The sequence below is a fragment of the Nicotiana tomentosiformis genome, chromosome 7 (assembly GCF_000390325.3).
Source record: "Nicotiana tomentosiformis chromosome 7, ASM39032v3, whole genome shotgun sequence".
In the NCBI taxonomy this organism is placed as follows: domain Eukaryota; kingdom Viridiplantae; phylum Streptophyta; class Magnoliopsida; order Solanales; family Solanaceae; genus Nicotiana; species Nicotiana tomentosiformis.
This window is the reverse complement of record NC_090818.1, coordinates 15349599-15366367: the sequence shown is the minus strand read 5'-3', so window position 1 is coordinate 15366367 and position 16769 is coordinate 15349599.

The following is a 16769-nucleotide window of genomic DNA, read 5'->3' as shown; positions in this document are numbered from 1 at the left end:
CTCTTCCAAGATTTTTCTCCTCATGCTGTACATAACATATATTTTTTCAAAAACGAGGGAAGCCGCTCGGCGCTTGAGTTCTTCTTTAAGTTGGTCAACCTCGGCAGAAAGATTTTCCCATGCAGATCTAATGGACCGGAGGCTAACATCGAGATCACGGACAGTAGAGGTGAAAAGTCTATTATGCTCAATGGTCCTCTTATACTTCTCCTCCAATTGGGCATATTTCACCCCAACAGCAACAAGCTCTTCAGTTTTGGAGTTCAAGGCCGCCTACAAATTGTTTAATCTTTCTGTGAAGGAAGTCTCGCGATCAGATGTATCAAGAATGACACTATGGGCTTCAGCCCATTTGGCCCTAGACTCTTCAAATTGAACCCTCAGCGGGGCGATCTCTTGGCTAAGGGTCTCTACTTCTTGCTTGCTTTGTTGCAAATGAGCCTCTAACACAACAGCCTCAGCAGCTTTGGCTTCCAATTCTAAGAGGCGAGCAATAGTTTGGTCCCGCTCGGCCAAAAGTTGATAACGCTCAGAGGTAAGTTACTCCTTATCTCGAATCAACCTTTGGAGACCTTCGGAAGCAAGGAAATTGGCATGCGTAACAAAAAAGGCAGACTCAAAATACTACTAAATCAAATATAGAAGAGATAACAAAGGAAATAAAGATTATACCGTTGCGGCGTTGTGCATAGAATTGTTCAACAAGCAGTCTCTCGATAGAGCTTGTACCTTTTCCCAATCATTTTCTGAAGCCAAAGGCTTCAGATAATTAGCAAGTTCCACAGGTTGGGACAGTAGATTGCATCCGGTAGAGACCGAGAGAGTAACGCTCCTCCTCCTTTGCAGATCTTTTGAGAGGGCGACGTAATTTTGCCCCAAGTTTCCATGAACTAGGGACTGGGGGGAGGAACATCCTCTTCTCGGACAGATGCAGCCGGTGGAGATGATGTAGCAGTTGCTGGTGAAAGAGTCGGTGAAAAAAGAGATGAAGCTGTCATTTCTCCCCACACCCCCCCCCCCCCTTTTTTTTATTCTTTTTCAAAAAAAAAAAGAGACAAGGAACCCTGAACTGAAATAAATAATGAACGGGGATTGGATTGATGATAAAATAGAATCCTGGGTCGCGAGCCGGTTGGTTGAGACTGGCTTCGGAATTACCAGGGGAACTGCTTCCAAATAAATCAGTCCACCTGAAGCCCCTTCCTCCAGCGCTCTCACCTGATGGCGTTGAAAGATGAGAAGTGGCTACGGCAAGAGCAGTGTTGGGTATTGGTTGCTCGTCAATCAAAGACGGTAGGGACTCGATACACAGCCTTACAGTACCGGGGGAACTGGCTGGGATCCGAAAACGGGTGTTGGCATTTTCCACCCTCTCAAACCCCCTCTAGAGCACCGAGGCATCATCTTTTGGTTGGTGTAACTAACTCAACATATTGAGCAGTCTGTTGAGCTGAGGAAGGTCGTGGTCTTTTATATAAAGAAGCCCCCTCCTCATTGGCTTCCCCATCATCATCAATCATCATGATGTCTATGGCCGGCCCGGGCGGGGAGCTCGTCACCACAACTTCCGGAGATGACTCGGGAATGACATTCTTCACCCTCTTATTCTTTCCCCCGGCCGTGGAGGAACGTCTTCTTTTTGGTTGCTTGTTCTCCGGCCGGGGACTCCGGGAAGAAGAACTCGTACCAAAAGCAGGCCCGGAGATGCCTGTCCGTGTAAAAGCCTCTGCAACAGCCTCGCTGCATCAGTAGGATTAGCCAAAACGTCCTCCTCGAGGATGACAACGGAGCCCTGGGGTAGACCTAAAGTCAACAGGAGAGAAGAGTCAAACAACTTCTTTATGTGAAAAGGTAAGAACAAGATGAGTTCGACTTACCATGATTTTTGGCTTTCCACCCGTATTTTTGGGGCAACTCTTTCCACATGCGGGTTTTGGGCGTAGTAACGTCCAAAATGTTCTGGACCCATTGGTCCAAGACCTCAACCCACCGAGTCGCTGAAACATGTAAAGGAAGAAGAGTCAATAATAATGTGGAATGATCTTTAACGGAAGAAGAAACAAACGATGGACTTACGAGTGCGGTTCTATAATTCTGGGAAAGCCGGAGCCATGGCCTGGATGATGTCACTGGTGGAAACTAAAATGAACCGTTACATCCACCCACGGTCATTGTTATCATCCATGTTGGATAACAGTGCATGGTGGCCACGTTTGCTAAAATTTATTATTTTCCGGCAGAGGATTTTGGGGGAAACAGAGGTTCATCACTCGAGCTAAGGATAACTCTTCTCCCATCTCCTGGCACAAGCGTCGAAGACAAGTGAATGTCCTCCTCAAAGAAGGGCTTACCTATGCCAAGCACACCTGATAGTGGAGGCATAACTCCACAATGATGGAGTCAAGCTCTCTGCTCAAAGAAAAAGCTCCCAAAGTGAAAGGATATATGTAAAAGTATGTAAAACCCTTCTTGGATAAAGTTATCTGCTCCGCCAGGTCGGGAGCAATAATATCCAAATCTTGCTAGTGGCAGTCTTCCTTCACAGCAGGGATACTGGAAGGGCGGATAGAAGAAGGGTATACGCTAACAACTCACGTATGAGGGTGAGCAGAAGGGTATTTGTCTTCAAAATCTTTGGTGGTAATCAGATTCTTTGGGATGATGGTACTCACCGTAGGGGGAGAAGCATCATCAAATTTACCTTTAATGTTTTTTTGAAGAACTACGGTTTCTTGAAGAAAAGGTCATTTTTTATCAGAAGGAGGGTTTTTCTCTCAAAGAAGGAAACTAAAGAAATATTAAAGTCGAAGTATGAGTTGAGTAAAGAATGTCTAAGAAATATTTGAGTATTATTAAGTGTAAATGAAGGAGGTTGATGCGTATAAGTAAAGGTATATGCAGCTAAACTCGTGGCAATAATTACCTCGATAACCGGCAAAAGTGATACTAAATCATGGGATGACGCGTGTTCGGGGCATTAAATGCGGAGAGACGTGCGTCTAATCAACCGTTAGAAACTTTTTAGAGGGGGTTAGTAAATTTCCCAACAAAAAGAATATTTCTACCAACTTTCCGGTGACACAAAGTTATGCCACCGAAAAGTAGGGGAATTATCTGTATAGGGTAAAATATGTTATATTAAATGATCGCATGAGGAAGCGACACGTGGATCCGAAGACAGATGATAGCTGAAACCAAAGGCAACGATCCCGTCTATTACCGGAGAGAATGATACTCATAAAGATGAAATAAATGCCTGCCACCTGGTAGCATTTAATGAAGAATATTCTACAACATTAAGTACATTGCCCGTTACAAGAAATATGAAATTCACTGCCCGGCGTTACACATTCTTCAGTGGCCCTCATAATTGACATTAAAGAAGGACTTGATCCTAGGACCTTGTTCCCTAGGTGCAACTATAAATAGTGAGCTCTATATCACTGTAAAGGACGCAAAATTTCTTGAAAACATATGCTACACTCTATTCAAAGCTTAATATAATTTTATCTTCTTATTTTTTGATATCATTGATGTTGTGCCCGGAAGCCTTGCTCCCAGAACTACTATTTCTGCTATTTCGTCTCCATCTCAAGCCTAAGTATTATACTTTTATCTAATTCATCTATTATTTCATGATCAAATTAATTCATTTATCTAGTAACCATGTATAAATTCAAATATACCGTTTTACGGATAAACAATATCTTGGAATTTCAATTGTATAATTTGAAAATCTAAAATAATAACTAATTTTCAAATTATAGGGGGTGAAAAGTGGCTATTGGTGATTTTTATTCCGTTCTAGGACAACTCAGTTTTGTTGGGCCTATAGCTTGAAAAGGTAGCGAAGGAAAAGGAGATTTTCTAGGAAATAATTGATTGCATGTTATATTGATTCCCTTTTTAAATGTATAATATGCTTGAGAAAATATTTATTATTAATTTTATTATTTTATTATCTTTAACAAGCTTCTCCATGCACGAGTCTCATTCATTTTGATAGGTCAAACACGTTAAAATTCTATCTTGATGAAGGGTGGTAGTAAAATTTTAATCCATAATCGAGGCCTGCTCTAATAAATACTATTATGTTAACTGTTAAGTTGTGTGACTATACTTCATATAAGTTTAAATCGTTAGATAGAGTACAATTTTATTTACTTATGTGCTGCTCGCTATTTATAGAATTACACTGGATATATTGTTATTGTATTTGCTGCTCTTGATCGAGCTAATTGGCTAAACAATCAAGATTTATATATGCATGGATGCACTATATATTATTATGCCAAAAATGTTGATTTTGACTATGATAACACAACAATGTAGCAGTGTTCGTCGGTCGGTACGGTACGGTATTTAGACATTTCGGTTCGGTATTTTCGATATTCTGTTTAGTAAAATGCTATACCAATACCGTACCTAATTAAATTCGGTATGGTTCGATTTTTCTCCTTTCGATTTCGGTTTCGGTTTATTCGGTTCCGTAACTTCGGTTTATTCGGTTTGAATACTAACTAGTGCATAGAGTCATAGACGGTAATATTCTTAATTGATGAACTTAGAGAATAAAGGAAAGTAAAAATTTATATTTCTTATATTTATGTTATAATTAATAAAATGTATATTGTGTAATATAATATATATTTCGGTACGTTATCGGTATTTTATTTTAAAATATCAAATACCATATCTAATACTATTATTTTTTAAACACAAACTAAATATCATATCGAATACTAAAATATCAAATACCAAATACCAAAATTTTCGATTTTCATACGATAATTCGATATTTACCAAATTATACACGACCCTACGTCAATGCAATGATGGAGAACGTGAAAGAAATGGACAAGTGAGGAATGATTATATTTGAGATGTTGGCACATGGATTAGGCCTTGAAAATGACTTCTTCAGTAAAAACTTTGAAGAAAAGGAGGCTACATATTTTAGGATAAGCAGATATCCTCCCTGTCCTCTCCTAGAAAAGATAGGGGGTGTAAAATTTCCTTGCTATTCACAGTTTTAATGGGTCCCTCAGAAAAAAATATTTACACAAATATTTGACCGAATTTATTATTAACTTTTTCAATCAATATATATATTAATTATATACGATTATATACATATTATTCATGAATTATATATATTTTATACGTTCGTCGGTTACTTTTAATTTAAGCGATTAAGTAACATGGCTATTTAGATTAATTCTTCAAAAAACAAAACTCAGCTCTTAAATTATTTGCAATGGTAATATATATAATTGTATTTTTAACTTTATTTATTAAATCCCAAGTTTCAAGCTCAAATCTTCAATTACATGATATGCTCAAACAACCATGAAATACAAAGTACTATAAATTATCGACTTTCAATTTTTTTCTTAAGCATTGACTAAGTTGGATTATTTCATCTCAAAAATTAATTATTTTTTCAGTAAATTAATTATCTTAATTACTGTCTGCAGGGACAGATTTAGGGGGGCGGAAGGGGGTTCACCCGAAACCCCTTCGTCAGAAAATTACACCGATATATAAACAAAATCCGTCTTGTGCCTGTATATATATTATACTTTGAAACCATTTAACACATCCTAATTGAAAGCATAACTCAATGGTATTAGGGAGTCACTAGTTCAATACCTTCTGGTCACAATCTCTTTTAATTTTTTAATTTTTACTTTTTTGAACCCCTTAGTAAAAATTCTACTTCCGTCACTGACCGTCTGTGTTCAGCGTTGAAATTTTATATAAGCACTCTATAGTTGAAATTTTAGTTTTCTTTTTTTTTTTCCCTTCATTTTCTTTATGTTTTTCGTTTTCAAGTTTTCATACCGTAATGGGATCAATGAGCACCATAGAGACGATGTCCCTAAAATTATTTTTGGAGACGATTTAAGGGCCAGTTGCTTGATCGTCTAAAGTAAAATATTTGTACTCCTTATGTTTTAATTTATGTGTTTTAACTTCATTTTTAGTTCCAAAATTCTTATTTTACACTTAATGACATTCTCTCATAAGAATGCCATGAATATTAAAGACCACAAATTTAAAGAATAATTTTAGCGCATTATACGCATTTTTATTTTAAACACACAGATTCAAAAATCTATCTTACTATCTTAATATCCATTCAAATTAAGGCACATAAAATAATCGAGCACACTATTCAAATTAACACAAATAAAATAATCGAGCATAGTATATCAATGTATCCTTATCCTGTTATCCATATCAAGAAACTTAGGAAAAATACATAAGTAGCTATCTACACTTGTCCCGAAATCTTAATTATCTATTTCTGTTATATTAAAAGCAAAAAATCTCGTAGTGAAATATCATTCGCCTTTTTAAATTATTAAAAATAGATTTTACATTGATCAAAATTATAAGTTAATTATTTTTCTAATATTTAGGAATTAGAAGTCAACTTAAATTTTTTTTATTGTTAAATCTTCCTTTATTTAAACTATATAGGAAATCCTAATATGTAGGATTACTAATCCCACTCCAATTAAAGTTTTCAAATGTATGTATTTGGTTACGTTATCACTCGATGTAGTCTCGATTTTGACATTCACTTGAACATATTCGATTGATTTAAATTTTTACACTCTAATAAATTGACTAAAGAAATAATTAAATTTTAGAATGTATTATAATAAAATGTTGATAGATTATTATACCTTTCAAAAATAAATTGTATATAAAGAAAATCGTAAAACATAATAATTATATTGGATGAAAATATAGTTATAATTAAACATTATTATAGTTACCATTAAAAATAAAAATTTTAAAATTAGCTAATATTAAAAATTTGAATCAACAAAAAATATTTTCCTTAATATTGAGAACAATAATTAAGTCTTTGAATCAACTAACTACTTTCCTAAGATATTCTCACAAAGTCCTTAGAAATTAGAAACGCATATGCACATGTGTAAAGGGCAAGATTTCGAGCTAGCTAAATATAAATAATATTAATTATTTTCAGGAACTTATAGCTAAAGATTTCTTCTCCTCTTTGTCATCTGCCCGAGCGACTTAATTCCAAGCATTATTATATAATTCATAACATGTCATTATACCTTCGTAGTCTGTAGAATTACCTGGCATGCAAAAAGTGTAATTTTAACATCGTTAGAGCGTTTTAAAGTATTTAAAACTTACCGAAATTTTCAGAAATACTACGGTTGGTAAGGAAAATATTTTTTAGTTTCCATATTTGGTTCATCAAAATATTTTGGAAAAAGGAAACATGATCCTTAAAAATCAAAAAATGGCTTTCTTGATGAAAGTAGGGAAATCAAATTAAATTTCATAAATAGTATTTTTTTGGAATACTGATTGTCTTCTTCCTATCACCAATACTCTAATCCCATTACTAGGGATGTCAATGGATATTTAAAAACCGACCAAACCGACCAAACCGTACCGTACCGAATCAATTTTTAGGTTTCTTTTAATAAAACCGTAGGTTTTTATATAAACCTATAATCGTATCAATAATTAGGGTAGATTTTTATTTTACGAAAATAAATCGAAAAAATACCGAACCGTACCGAATAAATTTACATGTTAACAATATATTTATATATTAAATTTAAAAATAATAGTGCATTAAACTTTTTCTAACGGTTACAAGCCAAAAAGTACTTAAACTCAAAATCTTAATTCTCAAACTATTATGCTACTCCAGTTGAAACTAAATTATTTTTAGCATATTCACTAGCAAGACACAAGGTATTCTAGCATTTATGAGTAGCAAATTATAATGTATTGAATATGTTTCCTTTTGTCATGACTCAAAATCAACCGTCGTGCTGGCGCCTATCATGGAACTAGGCCAGTCTCGACTCAACAACCCAACACCAACAATAATAAGCTTGAAAACGTTAACGGAAGCATTTAACATTAAAGAAAAACTGTTTAAAACATATAAAAATCCCAAACTGATACAATCCAGTCCAAAACTAGGGTGTCACTGAGTACATGAGTGTCTAGATCAGAAATACAGTCTACTACAATGACTAGAGATATAAATTGAAAGTATGACAAAGATAAAGAAGGGGAGTCAAGGCCCGCGAATGCCGTGAAACTACCTTGATAGTCTCCAAAACTCTAGGATCCTCAATCAACAACTGCCGCTACATCCGGTATCGCCTGGATCTGCACACGATGTGCATGGAGTAACGTGAGTACAGCAACTCAGTAAATAACAAGGCCAAACTTTGGACAGAAAGGTAGTGACGAACTAACTGGTACAGATAAAATATAGATAACTGAACACAAACGTAGGCATGCTTTCAAATTAAATAGGCAATTCAAATAGTAAAGTGAAGCAGATCTGAACAGTGTAAAGAATATAACTCTGCTATCTCTACATGCCAATGCACATGCTGTATGTGATGCACCATGCTGTCAGCCTCATGTGCTCACACTCTCGAATGCTCAACCACTCGATATTGTATATGGCCCATACGGCTCAGGGAAGATCCATCCCAGAACATATAACTGACTATAAGTCACCCAGTACCGAGAAAGGCCAATCCAGTCCTGTGGAGAAGATCCATCTCCAGGTATCAAGTACTTCGGACAAGATCCATGTCCAGGGAAGATCCATTCCTCAGTAATATCAACCGCGCTCACTTGGGGTGTATTACCGACTTCGGAGGGGCTCATACAGCCCAAGCGCTATCATAATTATCAATATAACCACTGCAACGTGTAGCCCGATCCCATAACTGTCACTCATAACCAGACACTCGGCCTCACTCAGTCATCAACCTCTTCAGCCTCACCACGGGACCACAATGTCATGAAAACCACCCGGAACAATAATATGATGAATCAATAAATAAATGAGACCGAGGTATGATATAAAAATGTATGATCATGACTGAGTATGGAATAGTAAATGAAACTAGTGAGATGACAGCAAGAAACGACCGCTAAGGGTCCAAACAATACCGGCACAAAGCTTAAACAGGATAGAGTCACTAAACGGTGCCATGGAATCACCCAGGTCACAATTCTCACAGTGCACGCCCGTACGCCTGTCACTTGGCATGTGCGTCACCTCAATACTAATCACATAGCATATAATTTGGGGTTTTGAACCCTCAGAACCAAGTTTGAAAGCGTTACTTACCTCAAATCAAGCAAAGTCCTACTCTAGTATGCCCTTGCCTCTCAATTCGGCCTCCAAACGTCCCGAATCTTGCCACAAGTAATACAATACGATCAATATGGGCTAAAGGAATCGATTTCACAAGAAAAATACCAAATTATAGCCAAAATCTGAAATCGACTCAAACCCGCCCCCCGTGCCCACGTCTCGAAATCCAACAAAAGTCACAAAACCCGAAAGCCCATTCACTCACAAGTCTAACCATATGAAATTCATCAAAACCGACATCATTTGGTCCTCCAAATCCTCAAATTACACTCTCCAAAATCCCAAGCCCTAACCCCTTATTTCACTTCAAAATCCTACTAATTAAATGATGAACAAAGCCATAGATTCACGAAATTTATACCATTTTGGGTTAGAATCACTTACCCCAACGTTGCTCCTTGAAAACCTTAAAAAAAATTGCCTCTCTCCCGAGCTTCTCAGGTCCAAAATTTAAAATGAAAGACAATCCTCGAGCTGGAGCTTTTCTGCCCAGCAATATCGCACCTGCGGCCCCTTTTTCCGCTTCTGCGATGCCACACCTGCGGAATTTCCATCGCAGATGCGAAACTCACTCAAGATCTCAGGTTCCGCATCTGCGGCCAACCTTTCGCTCCTGCGCATAATTCTCTGCATCTGCGAAGCCAGTCTTTTTCCTCCATTCTGCATCTGCACCCCAGGTATCGCACCTGCGGGCTCGCAGATGCGATAGCTTTCTCGCACATGTGCTTCCACCCCACCTTAGCCTTTCCCGCACCTGCGACTTCTCCAAGCTCTTCTGCGCCCTCGCACATGCGGCTCCCCCTCCGCAGGTGCGAAAATACCAGTAGCAGCAGCTTCAACTGCATTTTTCCAACTTCAAACAATCCGTTAACCACCCGGAATCACCCCGAGCCCCTCGGGACCTCAACCAACCATACCAACAAGTCATATATCAACATATAAACTTAGTCGAGCCTTCGAATCACTCAAAACAACATCAAAACACCAAATTACCCTCGGATTCAAGCCTAAGAACTTCTAAACTTCCAAATTTCACAAACGACGTCGAAACCTACCAAACCACGTCCGAATAACCTCAAATTTTACACACACGTCACAAATGACTCCACGAACCTACTCCAACTTTTGGAAATCCATTCCGACTATGATATCAAATTTTCCACTGCCGACCAAAATCGCCAAATTTCCAATTTTCGCCAATTTAAGCCTAATTCTACTACGGACCTCCAAATCGCATTCTGGACGCGCTCCTATGTCCAAAATCACCTAACGGAGCTAACGGAACCATAAAAATTCCAATCCAAGATTGTTTACACATAAGTCAATATCCAGTTGACTTTTCCAACTTAAGCTTCTACTTAAGAGACTAATGTCTCAATTTACTCCAAAACCACTCCGGACCCGAACCAACTAACCCGATATAACATAATATAGATGAAAAGCACAAAAGGAAGCAGAAATGGGGGAAAACGGGGCTATAACTCTTGAAATGACCGTCTGGGTCGTTACACCTCCCCCTCTTAAACAAGCGTTCGTCCTCGAACGTGCCAAGAGTTGTTTCTAAGCCACCAAATTACTATTTCATCTAACCACGCACGTACCTGGGGGTGATCCCAAGTCACCTTATCCCATATAGGTCTGATAATACCACATACTAAAATTTCTTAATTCTACCTAGCCCACAAGACTTAGAATCCAATTTCCAATATCCGAGATTTCTTATAAGGTCGGAATCCCGCAACCTACACACTATATAAGTCTGAACAAGCTGTACTAAAAGCCGTAACCATAACTCAAATTCTCAAAACTTCAAATACCACATAGCTCAAATGCTCGAAGCAATGATTTCTAATCACTGTAGCTGCTCGAAACAACCCCATGCCGGTAATAAACTTCATATCAAACAAGACTCCATTCTAAAACATTTGTACACCACCGATGATGAAAGAAATGCGCAGAGACTCGTAACCATTCACCAGATCTACCAGTCGTGGAGCTCCCTCCCCTTCGACAAGAACCATAGCAAATTCCTAAGCCGACTTTCGATATTATACTTCCAAATATGCCACAATCAAATCTGATAGCACCCCTCCTAGATCCGACTACTTCATCTTATCAAATACCAGCTACTCTACTGCCATGCCACACCAATACTATCTAAAGCCACAACCCGTGTAATCCGCGCACCAATAAAGCGACCCTCCAAATGTACTCAATCACGAAAATGACTCAAACAAGAGAATCGTCACGTAAGCCCGATGGGTACCACCCCAACGAAATGCTAAGAACCCATCACACACTGTAGAACCATAATACACGAATCTAACACAAGGATCATATCTTAACATAACTCTGTCGTAATATGCGACCCCATCCAAACAGCGATCCACATGAAATACCTCAGCCACCATGCTCAAAATCAATAACCACGCGCAGTCTGGCACCAAGTACTTGAAGTGCATTACCATAACCATGGAGAAGCTAATGACACAATGCCACACAAACCCGAAAGAACATAACCAATGTGCAACCACTCATGCATCACCCAAACACCCATCTCGCGCAAATTTCCGCTACAAGGCCCCAATAGAACTACACCAGGGGTGCATATAACCAACGAATCACAACCCCTCATAGCATAGAAGAGTAACTCACCGAACATATCAAAACACGAATAAGCTCAACAGTAATCGAATGACACATCCCTCGACAATAGCAGTGTGGAGCCAACAAGTCCGACTCGGTGTAGAATACACATCCTAATTGGGCCTACCAATGGGCCCCCAAATCAACTCCGGGCACCCCCACATGGATAAATAACCCTCTGAAAGCCTGCAATGACTGAATCATAACACATACTATCGTCTAGCTAGCTTCGGCCATGACTTTACAGTCCACAACCCTGGAAACAACCTGCTCTTGAGAAATCCAGTCTCCAAATCTATATAACACACGAATCCTATATCTGATCCCAACTCCACTGCCAGAATGTCTAACATATCTCTCATTCACAATCATCCACGAAGAATACTCCTAAAATTCTTCCGTTCCACATAGCAAAAGCGAATATCAGGAGTCGATCAACCAGAAGAGTATCGCAATACCAATGAACATTCGTAAATCAAAACACAATGCCCCTTTCAACTGCGCACCCCTCTCAGGAATTACCGAGAAACTATAACCTTTATCTAAGTATACAACACTGACCATTCTGTCCAGAATTCATGAACTTCCCTTCAAGAATACACCGCCACCTTGTACATGTAAATCTTAATCCTGCAGAACACACCACATCTATCATGCCATCACCATAATGATCTAGCCTACTACCTAGTTGTCCTATTTACTTCGAGTTTCTTCTGAATTAAACTCAATTTGATACTTCTCCTTGTCAGAACTCCACAATCCTTATCCAAAGATCTCTACAAGACACCCTAACATAACACCACACCACCATAAGACTCGTAAGCCATTGTACTCTCCTCATGTACCTCCATAAATACCGCAACTATAATGCTCACTCTGAAAATACCTTATGTGAACTTCAAAATTCTTCTTCTTACCTTTCTTATACTAAAATATAGAATCCATAATCATACAAAATTACCGTAAATCTCGGCACCTCATTAGCACAACAACGCTCGAAGGGGTAACCCTGTCTTAACACCACCGATCAAATTCACACTCCGTGCGCACTACATCCTTCAATATAACAATTTAATTATTTCATGATTTTTTTTCATAAAGTGCAATATAACCCGCATTCAAGAAATCTTCTTACTCAAGTCATCCCGACATCAACCTCTGCAAGTCATGACCAATCAACAAGTATGCCTCAGCCTAAAAACTAATGCCGTACAAAATTGTGCAATCAAATCATAGATAGCAGTCTCCCCCACTTGGCTCAAAGCCATATAACAAAACCTCTTATAACTCACCATACCCAAGATAACATCTAAATTGACCATACTAAGCAATAAAAGATCTACTCTAGTCTCCAGACTCCCAATAGTCACCACACATGACCGGTACACACGATCCTCAATGACAGTATCACCCACCGGCGTAGACATATGAACAGGTAAACTAGAGACTCACGGGGCATATTCAGATAACGAGCAAAATACGAGGACACATATGAATAAGTGGGACCAAGGTCATATAATACAGAGGCATCTCTATGGCAAACTAAGACAATACCTATAATCACAGCATCCGATGTAATGGCATCTGGCCTGGCAGGGAGGGCGTAGAAGCGGACCTGACTGCCACTTGATCGGCCTCCCCCTCTAGGGCGACCCCTAGCTGGCTGAGCCCCACCCCGATCTGGCTGGGCGAGTGGTGAAGTAACTGGTGCCGAAGTCAAAGGCTAACTCCTCTGCTGAGATGAACCTCCCGAAAGGCGGGGACAATGCCTCTTGATATGATCTAACTCTCCGCACTCAAAGCAACCTCTCTCTAAAAATGGCGGTGGGGACTGAAGGGAACCCCGAGCATGGGCATAACCACTAGAAGGTCCTGATACAGATGAACCCTGAGCCTATGGTACATGAGACGAACTCTGAGCTGGTAGCGCACCGAATGATGTCTGGCCCTGCTGATAACCATGGAGGCCATGACCGGATGATGCACCCTGGTGCACTGGGCGAGCCGTCTGAGCATGCCTGAAAGGACGACCTCTATCGTGCTGTAACTAGCCCTCAAAAGGAGCACCACTAAATCCTCCCTGTCCACGAGGCCTCTTGGCCTCCCTCTCAACCCTCTCCTTACTGCGAACCATCTCAATCTGACGAGCGATGTCGACAACCTCATCAAAAGTAGCACCAGACACTCTCTCTCTGGTCATAAGCAATCGCAGCTGATAAGTGAGACCATCTACAAATCTCATGATCCTCTCCCTGTCTGTGGGAACCAACTAGATAGCATGACGGGCCAACTCCGAGAATCGCATCTCATACTGTGTCACAAACATATCACACTGACGAAGCTGCTTGAACTACCTGCGCAGCTCCTATCTGCGGGACTGAGGCACGAACTTCTCCAAAAAGACCACGGACAACTGCTTCCAAGTAAGGGGTGCTGTGCCAACAGGCCTACGCCTCTCGTAAGTCTCCCACCATCTGAGTGCAGCCCCAGAAATCTGAAAGGTAGTGAATGTGACCCCACAAGTCTCCATAATACCAGTTATACGGAGTATCCTCTGACACTTGTCCAAGAAGTCCTAGGCATCCGCTCTCTCTGTGCCACTGAAAGGTGGAGGCTGGAGTCTCCCAAACATCTCCAATCTACGCTGATCATCCTCATGCATAGCAGGAACCACATAATCCTGGGCAGCAGCAACCGGCTGGGCTGGTGGTACCTGTGGTGTCTGGAATCCCTGTACCACTTGCTCTGGTGTGCGGGCAGCAGGAGTCTGAGCACCTCCCCCGGCCTGAAAAGTGGTTGTTGCGGCCGGAACAGAGACCGCCTGAGCAAGACTGGTACACGCGGTCAGAATCTGAGCTAAGGCCTCCTGAAGGCCTAGAATCACAATAGGCAAAGGTGGTGCCTGAGCTGGTGCATCAACAACCGGAATCTGGTCCTTATCTGGGGAAACTAGTGGATCTGTAGGTACTTCCCCAGCTGCTGTGTGGGCTACACCTCTGCCCCTACCACAGCCTCGACCGTGCCCTCGGCCTCTCGCGGCCCTGGCTGGTGGTACTAGTGGCTGTCCATCCTGCCTAGTAGTACGAGTCCTCACCATCTGTGAGAGAATGAAACAACAGACGTTTGGTTACTAGAATCAACAGATTCGCACGATGAGAGTTCAAGAATGTGGAGTTTTCCTAAGGGTTCTGTAGCCTCTCGAAGATAAGTATAGACGTCTCCGTACCGATCCGCAAGACTCTACTAAACCCGCTCATGACTCGTAAGACCTATGTAACCTATAATCTGATACCAACTGTCACGACCCAAAATCAACCGTCGTGATGGCGCATATCGTGGAACTAGGCCAGCCTCGACTGAACAACCCAACACCAACAACAATAAGTTTGAAAACGTTAATGGAAGAATTTAACATTAAAGAAAAACTGTTTAAAACATATGAAAATCCCAAAGTGATACAATCCAGTCCAAAACTAGGGTGTCACTGAGTACATGAGCGTCTAGATCAGAAATACAATTTACTACAGTGTCTAGAGATATAAACTGAAAGTACGACAAAGATAAATAAGGAGTGTCAAGGCCCGCGAATACTGTGCAGGTACCTTGATAGTCTCTACAACTTAGGATCCTCAATCAGCAACCGCCGCTATGACCGGTATCGCCTGGATATGTACACGAGGTACAGGGAGTAACGTGAGTACAATAACTCAGTAAATAACAAGTCCAAACTTTGTACAGAAAGGTAGTGACGAACTAACCGGTACAGATAAAATAGAGATAACTGAACAGAAACGTAGGCATGGTTTCAAATTAAATAGGCAACTCAAACAGTAAAGTGAAGCAGATCCGAACAGTGTAAAGACTATAACTCTGCTATCTCTACATGCCAATGCACATGCTGTATGTGATGTACCATGCTGTCAGCCTCATGTGCTCGCACTCTCAAATGCTCAACCACTCGGTACTGTATATGGCACATAGGGCCCAGGGAAGATCCATCCCAGAACATATAACTGACTATAAGTCATCCAGTACCGAGCAAGGCCAATCCAGCCCTGTGAAGAAGATCCATCTCCAGGTATCAAGTACTTCGGACAAGATCCATGTCCAGGGAAGATACATTCCTCAATAATATCAACCGCGCTCACTGGGGTGTGTTACAGACTCCGGAGGGGCTCCTACAACTCAAGCGCTATCATAATCATCAATATAACCACTGCGGCATGTAGCCAGATCCCATAACCATCACTCATAACTAGGCACGCGGCCTCACTCAGTCATCAACCTCTCCAGTCTCACCACGGGCCCACAATGTCATGAAAACCACCCGAAACAATAATATGATGAATCCATAAATAAATGAGACCGACGTATGATATAAAAATGTATGATCATGACTGAGTATGAAATAATAATTAAACCAGTAAGATGACAGCAAGAAACGACCGCTAAGGGTCCAAACAATACCGGCACAAAGCTTAAACATGATATCTAGCATGATTTACAGCTCAACTACTTTATCACGTGATGAAAACATGGATATCAACAGGATAGAGTCATAAACGGTGCCATGGAATCACCCAGGTCACAATTCTCACGGTGCACGCCCGCACACCCGTCACTTGGCATGTGCGTCACCTCAATACTAATCACATAGCATATAATTTGGGGTTTTGAACGCTCAGAACCAAGTTTGAAAGCGTTACTTACCTCAAATCAAGCAAAGTCCTACTCTAGAATGCCCTTGCCTCTCAATTCGGCCTCCGAACGTCCTGAATCTAGCCACAAGTAATACAATACGATCAATATGGGCTAAAGGAATCGATTCCGCAAGAAAAATACTAAATTATAGCCAAAATCTGAAATCGACTCAAACCCGGCCCCCGTGCCCACGTCTCGAAATTCGATAAAAATCATAAAACCCGAAAGCCCG